General features: G+C 49.1%; 1 pseudogene across 1 annotated transcript in view; it reads left to right on the top strand.

Moving 5' to 3' along the window:
• Window positions 1-424: 424 nt before the first annotated feature.
• The window catches only part of LOC308648323 (regucalcin-like), a 254,205-nt pseudogene continuing 243,771 nt past the window's right edge, over window positions 425-10,858 (top strand). Inside the window, exons 1-4 of the transcript in view lie at window positions 425-569; window positions 2,482-2,664; window positions 3,153-3,367; window positions 3,805-3,940. The product of the transcript in view is annotated as a regucalcin-like (transcript). The remainder of the gene's footprint in view (window positions 570-2,481; window positions 2,665-3,152; window positions 3,368-3,804; window positions 3,941-10,858) is intronic.

Genomic DNA, 10,858 nt, shown 5'->3' with positions numbered 1-10,858 from the left:
CCACCTGGACAGTGGCTCAGCTTAGCAGCCCCTGCTTCCCAGGCTGTAGCTGGGGGTCCTGGAAGGTGGAAAAGTGGTGGGCACACTGTGCCACCAGAAGGAAAGGGCACAGGGACTCCTGGAACCTTGCCAGGGAGTGCCTTTTCAAGTGACAGGGCACCTGCATGTTCTGTCGATATCTTGGGTCATGCAGAGTGCCAGGTGGCAGAGGAGCCAGGAGGGGCACGGGCTTGGCTGGGTCCTTCTCTGCGTCGCCATGTCTGCCTGGGTGAGGCTTCATGAGCAGAAGAGGCTGTCCTTGAGACCACAGGATGTGTCACACATCTGGGAGCGCCCAGCCTGCACAGTCCAGCAGCCCTCACCTGATGACCAGGAGAATGGGACAGGGAACAGGGCACTCACAGCCCTGTCGTCCTCCCAGGCCATGGCGTCCCCCAGGATTGAGGCAGTTATCAGGGAGAGGTACAGGATGGGGGAGTGTCCCGTGTGGGAAGAGGAGACCAGGCAGCTGGTGTATGTGGACATCAACGCCAGGACTGTGTGCCGGTGGAACCCAACTCTGGGGAGGTGTAGGCCATAGGCCTGAATAAGTGGACCTGGGGGCTGCAGATGGTAGGCCTGAGGAAGTGGGCCTGGGGCTACACACTGTGGGCCACAGTAAGTGTGGGTCTGGGGGCTGGAGACGTTGGGCCAGAGTAAGTGGATCTGAGGGCTGCAGATGGTGGATCAGAGGAAGTGGGCCTGGGGGCTGCAGACTGTGGGCCTGAGTAAGTGGATCTGGGGGCTGCAGATGGTGGGCCTGGGGCTACACACTGTGGGCCACAGTAAGTGTGGGTCTGGGGGCTGGAGACATTGGGCCAGAGTAAGTGGGCCTGAGGGATGCAGACAGTGGGCCTGAGGAAGTAGGTCTGGGACCAGCAGACAGTGGACCTGAGGAAGTGGGCCTGGCGGCTGCAGATGGTGGGTCAAAGGAAGTAGGCCTGAGGGCTGCAGATGGTGGGCCTGGGGTCTGCAGACAGAGGGCCAGAGGAAGTGGGGATGGGGCTGCAGACGGAGGGCCAGAGGTAGTGGGGATGGGGCTGCAGACGGAGGGCCAGAGGAAGTGGGTCTGGGGCTGCAGACGGAGGGCCAGAGGAAGTGGGTCTGGGGCTGCAGATGTAGGGCCAGAGGAAGTGGGTCTGGGGCTGCAGATGTAGGGCCAGAGGAAGTGGGTCTGGGGCTGCAGACGGAGGGCCAGAGGAAGTGGGGATGGGGCTGCAGATGGAGGGCCAGAGGAAGTGGGTCTGGGGGCTGCAGAACGTGGTCCTGAGGAAGTGTGGGTCCCCTGGAGCTCCAGTTGTTCCTGGGGAGGGAGCTGTGAGACCATCCTATGTGCCCAGGGGCCCATTCCCCTGAGGTCCTGGGGCTCGTTTAGCTATGTAGCTGTCCTGCCTGCCCATGGCCCGTGTCCCCTGAGGTCCTAGGGCTTCTTGGTACCTTTGTCATAGGTGTCCAGCATCACTCGTGGCCTGAGGGTTGCAGGGGCCCAGCCGGGGCACCTGCTTGCTCAGCACCTGTCTGCCTGCTCTGGAGCCCCTGGAGTGTGGGCTGTCACACCCTGGGCACAGGACAGACTGTGGGGGTGGGAAGTCCTGGTGTACAGGATGGACCAAAGATGGGCTAGCTGTCCTCCAGACAAAGTCCTGGAAATGCTGACATCCTCCTGGTGGCTGTGTGGAGCCTTCGCCTGGCTCTGACCCCGGGTTGTGCCACACACGCACCTGTCCTGACTCAGGAGCCAGGGTGGGGGTGACTGTGCTTTTTCCAGGCTCATGTGTGTGCGTGGACCCACACACCTGGGTGGTATCTGTGTCTGTGGGGCTTGCACACCTATGTGGCTGACGACCCCTGTAGGCTCACACACCTGTGTGGCTGATGACCCCTATGGGCTCACACACCTGAGAGTTACCTGTGTGTCTGTGGGGCTTGCACACCTGTGTGGCTGATGACCCCTGTGGGCCTTCTGAGGAGCAGAAGCAGCACTCGGAGCGTCCTCCACTCACCCTCACCCTGCCCAAGGGCAGGTGCCACTGTCCCCCTTGCAGATCAGGGCTGGCCCCAAGTCTGTGTCTGGCCTAAGGTATGCTCCTGTGGAGCCTGCCCCAGGTCCAGCGGTCCTACCCGAGGGCTCAGGGGCACCCGCGGCTCTCACACTGGCACTGATGTGAGGAGACGCCAGCGCTCTCCATTTCTGCAGTCCTGGTGGCCCTGTAGGCAGGCTCAGCAGCCTCCAGTCCCATCTAGAGGCCCTGTGGTGGCCGATGTGGGGAGGGGGGCGCAGAGAAGTGGTCCACGCAGGCCCAGCAGGACTGGTCCTGTGCTGAGACGTGCTCTGTGCCCTGATGGTGCCTCCCAGCAGAAGCCCCATGGGTGGGGTGGCACTGTCTCCTGGAGAAGCAGCAGCTGGGCCACCCTGCTGTCCTGTATCCTCTGTCCTCCCAGGAGACCCTGGTGGCTGTGTGGCTCTGTGCAGAGAGGGCAGCTACATGGTGGCTTCTGGTACCTGCCTTGGCCTCCTGGACTGGGAGATGGGACAGGTGGAGTGGGCGGCCTGGCTGGACCATGACAAGCCCCACAACAGGTTCAATGATGGGAAGGTCGACCCCACTGGGAGGTTTGAGGCAGGTGAGCTGCTGAAAGGACTGGCTGTGGCCCAGTTTGCCGAAGGTGGCCCAGGCCACCTGGAGAGTCTGTCAGCATGGCAGGTGCCGGCTTTTTGGGGACCTCAGGAGCTCTCCCCAGGCTGATGGCAAGCAGCACCCGAGGTTATGCAGGTGCTGGGCAGCCCACAGATTCCCTCCCGCTCCAAAGCCCACGGCTTTCATGTAATTCTTCCTGGGTCCCTGCCCAGAGAGGACCCTGGGAGGGTCGAAGCCGCCAGGGTGGAGCAGCGGCCAGGGCTGCTGGCCAGAGGCCATTCACGTGCAGCTGAGGGCCCTGCACCTCTGCCTGAGCAGGCCTCTTCCCAGGTGGAACATCTCTGGGGTCCCCCCTTCGCCCAGCACAGAGGCTCATTCACAGATGAGGGTGACCACAGCTCTCTGCCCAGCAGGTCTGTGTGGGGTGGACAAGGCAGGTTGGGGTGCTGCCCACTGACCTTCCACTCTCTTCAGGCACCATGCCAGAGGTGTCCGCTCCAGGAGTGTGGGAGCCGGGGCAGGGCTCCCTGTATACACTCTATGCTGACCGCTCTGTGATCAGACAGCTGGATCAGCTGGGCATCCCAATGGGCTGGACTGGTCCCTGGACCACCTCACTCTCTACCATGTGGACAGCCTGGTCTACTCTGTGCGGGCCTATGACTACAACGTGCAGACAGGAGGCCTGGGTAGGGGCCTCCCTGGCCAGTCCCCCACACGCTCCCCAGGCTAAGGCCTCCATGGCCAGTTCCCCACACCCTCCCTCAGGTATGGGCCTCCTTGGCCAGCCACCCATACCCTCCCTGGGGTAGGAGCCTCTATGGCCAGCCACCCACACTCTCCCCAGGTGGGGTCCTCCATGGCCAGACCCCCACACGTCCTCCCTGGAGTAGGGGCCTCCGTGGCCAGCACCACAAGCCCTCCCTGGGTGGGGCCTCCCGTGGCCAGCCCCCCACACCCTCCCCGGGGGGGAGCCTTTGTGGCCAGTCCCCCCACATCCTCCCGAGTCCCCTCCTGGGGTCCCAGATGCACCACCAGGTCTGTAACTCCCTCCCATGGTTGAGGCCATGCAACATGACCTCCTGGTCTGGGCTGTGAGGGGCCACGTGCCTCTGTCCTGCTGCAGCAAACCCATGGCTGGTGTGCCAGCTGGAGCCAGAGCAAGGAATTCCAGATGGGCTGTGCATGGACACCACAGGGACACTGGGTGGCCTGCATTGACGGAGGCAGGGTGATCCGCATGGACCCTCACAGGGCAGTCAGTCAAGGAGGGGCCATGGGGTGCTCTGTGCTATGGTGTTCAGGGTCCAGGAGTGGGAAGGCAGCACCACATGCTTGTCCAGCTACAGGGTGACCTGTGCAGATGGCGGGAGTGCCAGGATGGCCGCTCAGCACTTGGCCAGTGTAGGGAACACTGGGGCTGATGTAGAAAATGACCACAAACCAGCGTTGAAAACCACAGGACCTTGTACTGTCCCACCCTGGAGGGTGGAGGCTGGACCAGGGTCCCAGGCTGAGCTCCCTGCACAGGCTCTAGGGAGGCTCCTCCTGCATCTCCCAGCTTCTGCTCTCCAGGTGGCCCTGGCTGGTGGCCCCTCAGTCCAGTCTCTGCCTCCATCTCCACGGGGCTCCTCCTCCTTCACAGGCTGAGGAACCCCACCTTCCAATGCAGCTCACACCAGGCCTCCGTCCTTGGGTCGGGCCAGGCTCAGCTCTGGCGGGGTGCTCCCGCCTGACCGCTGTTAACAGCTGACAATAAATGTGGCCACCTCAATGTCATCTCTGCAGCTGCTGCCCTGGGATGTGGTCCCCCCAGGGACTGCCCCATGCTATGTCCAGTGTCACCCAGCTTCAGCTTGTAATGCCCCCATGTGTTCTCCAAGGTCCCCACGGATCACCTGCACTCTGCAGAACATGTGGCCACACTGGTATCTCTGAGGTTGGCCTCTCTGCCTCCACTTGGTGCTGGGTCACTGAGAGCAGGATCCTGAGCATGGGCTGTAGCTGTGCTGGACGTGCACAAGTTCATCTGCTAGGGATAGAGCCAGACATCAGGTGCCTTCACAGCACTGGGCGCCCAGTGCCTTTACTTCCAAAACAGCCTATTTACCCCTGAAAGGCACTCGCACTCCAGCAGTGACCCAGTCCCCGGCCCAGCCCTGGCACCTGCCCACTGCCTGTGTCTGGATGGCCTGCTGTGGATAGGACCTGACAACGGAGTCCACACTGAGTGACCCTCTGTATCGGCTTCTCTCACTGAGCCCCATGTCTCAAAGTCTGTCCCACTTGCAGCACGTGTCAGAGCTGCATTCTTTTTCAGGGCTGAGTAATATTCCACCATGTTGATGGACCCGTCCTGTTCCCCCATTCCTCCTCAGTGGACACTTGGGTCACTTCTCCCTTCTGACCCTTGTGCATGGTGCTGCTGTGAATGTTCACACACAAGTTTTCATTCCAGCATTTTGTTTCTGGGTCTTCAGGGACATACCTAGTCTGGAGGTGCTGGTGGAATGGGAACTCCCTGCATAACCGTGTGAGGCCCCTGCACACTGTCCCTCCACAGGGGGCTCCACGCTGCCCTCCCACATACACATGCTAAGAGTGATGAAGAACTTTGAGTCCCCGACTCCAGAGGGCTCAGCACAGAGCTCCTGGAGGTCCCCACACAGGTGGCCTGCAGGTGCAGACGGCGCCGGGAGTCTCTGTCCTGGGGTCCCTGTGGTCATGGTGGCAGAGTGCAGCTTGTCCTGTGGGCAGGGGTGGGCAGTGCTGTGACCAGGAAGGGCTGACCTGGGACTCGAACCTCCATCTGGGAGTGAGTCCTGTGTGGAGTTGGTCCCGGCCGAGTGGTCAGTCCTGGAGAGGGGCGGCTGGCCTGGGAAGAGGGAGAGACCTGGTCTCAGGTGCAGCCCCTGATACAGGGTGCTGAGGGGCCAGGCGGGGACCTTGGGGAGGCCAAGCAGGGGCCCAGGAAGTGGGCGTCCTCCTGCTGACCACCACTGTCTGCTCAGGGGCTGGGAGTCCAGGAGGCAACTGGGCTTTGCCTTGTCTACATTGGAAAGCACTGGTGTCCACTGTCTATGTGGTGCTGGTTTGTGCCACACAGAGGGCTGGAGAGGAAATTTGTAAGACAGTGGACGCCCGCGCTGCCCCAGGCCAGGGGGTGGGGTGCCAGGTCCTCACTGAAGTGTCCCTCCTGCCCACCCTGGCTGCGCAGTCTCTGTGCCTGCCTGAACAGACGGTCAGCCAGGAGAGTGGTCACCTGGGCCAGCACTCACCTCTGTGGGAGTGTCCACAGCTTGCCAGCTGCCTGCCCCAGGCCTGCGGGGACCCCTTCTATATATGGATATCACATTAGAACCAAAAACCACAGAGCAGCTATTATATCAGTTTTCAATGCAATATTATGTTTAACATTTGATACAAAAGGCCACAGAGTAGCCATATCAGTTTTTGATACTATAGGATAGACATAATTGCTGAGGGCCACTGCCAAGTAGGAATGACGCATCGAAATTTCCTTGCCAGCGTACCCCATGTTAAATGGACTTGCCTTGGAATTTCGCTGTTGACCTTGCTTGGGTGTTTGAGAAAGGTGACCCTGCTCAAGGACCAGGGTGGATCCAGGATTAGGGTGTATCCTGCAGGTTTGAGGAAGTATCCCGCTCCTTGGGTTTAGGGTGTTCCCGGTTTAAGACAAGTTTAAGGTGTTCCCAGTTTAAGACAATATGGGTTTTAGGGAAGTTCGATGTTGAAGATTATTGCTGCTGGGAATAGGGCATTCCTGCTGCTTGAGTTCCTATTGAGTTCTCGTGAGATTCAAAAAGTATTGGAAAAGAAGCCTCATGGTGGAGGTGAATTGGGTGGCAGCAGAACTGGGATTTCCACAGAACGTGTTTGTTGAAGGCCGGTGTGAGTTCGGGAATAAAGAATTGCTGTTTGAATCTACAAGGTGTGTGGTGGCTCGTGATTCTGTGCCCAGCCAAGACATTGGCACATAATAATAGTATTAATCACAACAGGGCAGCTATTATGTTACTTTTAGATGCAACAATATAGATATCATATTAGCTGTGAAGGCCACAGGACAAATACTATATCAGTTTTATTTTTTATTTTTTAATTTTTTTTGATATCAAAAATTGAACTCAGGAGAACTCGACTACTGAGCTACATCCCCTGCCCTATTTTATATTTTAGTTAGAGATAGGGTCTCACTGAGTTACTTAGCACCTCACTTTTGCTGAGGCTGGCTTTGAACTCACAATCCTCCTGTCTCAGCCTCCTGAGCCACTGGGATTATAGGCATGTGTCACTGCACCTGGCCCTAGATCAATTTTAGATCCTATATTATGGACATCATATTCATATCAGAGGCCACAGAGAAGCTGTCATATCCATTTTAAATGCTATATTAGTCTTAAAGGACACAGGGCAGCCACTTTGTCAGTTTTTGATGTTCTAGTATGGATATCATATTCAATACTAGTATTGAAGCCCATGGAGCAGGAATTATATCACTTTTAGAAGTAACAATACAGATATTGCATTAGTATTAAATTATTATAATAACTTGAAATGCCATTATTTTATTTTATTGATTAATGGATATCATTTTATTATAAAGGCTACAATGCAGGTATTTTAATAGTTTTGGAAGCTAGAGCATGAATATTAACATTAAAGGCCAAAGGGAAGCTAGTATGTTAATTTTACATGTACTGTTCTATGGATACCATAATAATATGAAAACCGCAGGGCAGTTATTATATTAGCTTAAGATGCAATAAGATGGATATTACATCAATATTAAAACCCACAGGTCATGCATTATGTTTCTTTCATATGTTATAGTATAGATATTATATTAGTATTAAAGGTCACAGGGAAGCCAAGTAGTAGTTTTAGAGTTTATACTATGGATATGATGTTGGTATTAAAGACAATATGCAACTGTTATATTATTTACAATGATAAAGTGTGGATACTACATCAGAACTATAGGCCATAGGACTGCTATTTTATTAGTTTTAAATGCTATAGTGTGGATATCATAAAAGAATTGAAGGTCACAGAGCAGGTATTTTATTCATTTTAGATGTTGTAGTATGGATTTTATATAGTATTAAAAGGCCACAGGGAAACTATCACTTCAATTTTAGGAGATACAGTGTTGATATTATTAAAGGCCATAGGGCAGCTAGTATATTAGATGCTATATGTGGATATAGTATTAATATGAAAGGCTACAGGAGAGCTATAATATTACATTAAGAGGCCAAAGTGTAGCTATAATACTAATAATAGTGTCACAGGCAGCTCCTATAGTACTTAGTATAGGTGCTGTACTATGCACACCATATTAGTATTAAAGCCCAGCCAGGCAGTGGCACATGCCTGTAATTCCAGTGAGTTGGGAAGCTGAGGCAGGGGGATTACAAGTTCAAGACCAGCCTCAGCCACTTAGTGAGTCCCCAAGTAATTTATCAAGACCCTGTGTCAAAATAAATTCAAAAAAAAAATTAAAAAGGGCTGGGGATGGGGTTAAATGCCCCTAGTTTCAATTCCTATTACCAAAAAATATATTAAAGCCAAAACTTTAGTTATTTTATTAGTTCTATATGCTATACTATGTAAATCCTATTAGTATTAAGCTATTATACTCATTTTAGATAGTGTAGTTTGGATATCATATTACTTTATTAAATCCCAGAACTACAGGCATTTTGTTAAATTATGTTAACTTTAGATGCTATAGTATGGATATCATAATAGTATCAATGTCCACAGGGCAGCTATTATATTACTTTAGATGACATAGTATAGAGATTTTATTAAATTTAAGGCTAAAGGCCATAGGGATGATATTATATCCATTTTAAATGCTATATTATAGATATCATATTATATGGATATTATATTAAAGGCCACAGAGTAGCTATTATATCAATTTAAGATGCTATACTAAGGATGTCGTATTGGTATTAAAGGATACAGGGAAGCTATAATATCAGTTTTAGATGCAATCATATGGCTACTACATTAAGCCACAGAGTAGATATTATATTAGCTTGAGATGCTATAGCATGGTTATTAATTTAGTATAAAAGACTACAGGGTAGCTATTATATTAATTTTGGATGCTATAGTTTGGATATATTATTAACATTAGAGGTTACTGGGAAGTTATTATATTAGTAATAGAATTAAACCCTCAGTACAGTTATTATATTAGTTGTACTTACTATAGTATAGATATTACTTCAATATTGAAGCCACAGAGCAGCTATTATATTAATGTAGATGCTGTAGTATGGATATTATACTAATATGAAAGTCTATATGAGAGCTATACTAACCTATTCTGCAGCCACAGTATGCATATATTAATACTAAATACCACAAGGAAAGTTTTTACAGTAGTGTAAGATGCTACAGTAAATATACTACATTACTATTAAAGGAAAAAGTTTAGTTGTTACATTAGTATTAGATACTATATTAGTTTTAGATAGTATTCTGAATATCATAATAGTATTGGCAGCTACTATATCAGGTTTAGATGCTACATTATGGAGAATTTATTAATATTAATAGCCATAGGACAGCTATCTTATCAGTTTTAGATGCCAAACAGGTAATCACACTAGTACCAATTGCTTCAGATCAGCTATTATATTAGTATTAAGACCACAGGGGACATATTATATCCATTTTAGATAATAGAGTGTGCATATCTTATTTGTATTCAAGGCTACAGGGCAGCTATTATATCAGTTTTAGATGCTACACTAAGCAGTTTTAGATGTTATACTAATATGATATCATATCAGTATTAAAGGCATCATGGCAACTATTTGTTTTAGGTGCTGCAGTATGTATATTATTTAGTATTGAAACCACAGTACAGCCATTACATTAATTCAGATGCTACAGTATGATACTATATTAATATTAAAGGTCACAGGGCAGATATTTTATCAGTTTAAGATGACATAATATGAATATCATATTAGTATTATATATTATATTATTAAAGGCCACAGGGCAGCTCTTATATTAGGATGGATATTTTATTAGTTTTAAAGATCTCGGGGAAGCCATTATATCAGTTTTAGATGTTCTAGCATGGATATCATATTAGTATTAAATGCCCAGGTCAACAATTATGTCACTTTTAGATGTTTAAGTATGCATAACATATTAGTATTAAAGTCAACATGGCAATTGGTATATTAATTTCAATAGTATAGCATGAATATCATTAGTTTAATGGCTTCAAAGCAGATATTTTACTAGATTAATGTACTATAATATAAATATCATGCTAATATTAAAGGCCACAGAGCATCTGTTTATCCCTTTTAGATTCTATATCACGTATATTAAATATTAAAATCCACCAGAGAGTTATTATATTGGTTTTACAGCCTGCAGAAAAGGTATCACATTCATATTAAATGTCATGTCTATTATATTGGTTTTAGAGGCCATAACATAGATATCATATTAGTATTAAAAGCTAAGGAGAGCTATTGTATTAGTTTTAGACGCCATAATATGGATATCACATTAGTTTTAAGGCCACAGCCCAGCTACTATATTCATTTTAGATACTACAGTTTAGATATCATATTAGTATTAAAAGCATCTAATGCTTCTAATATCTGTTTTTGATGCTATAATATGAAAATCATATTAATAGTAAATGTCATAGAGCAGCTATTTTATCAGTTTTCCATGCCATAAATATGGAGATCATATCAGTAACAAAGGCCACAGGACAGCTATCATATTAGATTTAGAGGTCATAATATGGATGACATATTAATAGTGAAATCTATAGGGAAGCTATTATATTAGATTTCATGCTATCACAAGGTTATTATATTAATATAAAAAGACAGAAGGAAGCCATAGGATAGATATAATATCTGTATTGGAAGGCCACAGGACAACTTTTATATTAATTTCAGGGACCATAATTTTTATATCATATTAATATTAAAGGCCATGGGGCAGGGGCTGGGATTGTGACTCAGTGGTAGAACACTTGCCTGGCATGCATAAGGCAATGGATTTGATCCTCAGTACCACATTAAAATAAATAATTAAATACAGGTATTGTGTCCATGTATAACTTTAAAAAATATTTTTAAAAGGCCACAGGGCAGGCTGGG

The sequence above is a fragment of the Spermophilus citellus genome (assembly GCF_964194105.1).
Source record: "Spermophilus citellus genome assembly, chromosome: 4".
Taxonomy (NCBI): domain Eukaryota; kingdom Metazoa; phylum Chordata; class Mammalia; order Rodentia; family Sciuridae; genus Spermophilus; species Spermophilus citellus.
Note: the sequence above shows the minus strand (reverse complement) of the source record. Positions and strands in the feature narration are given on the sequence as shown.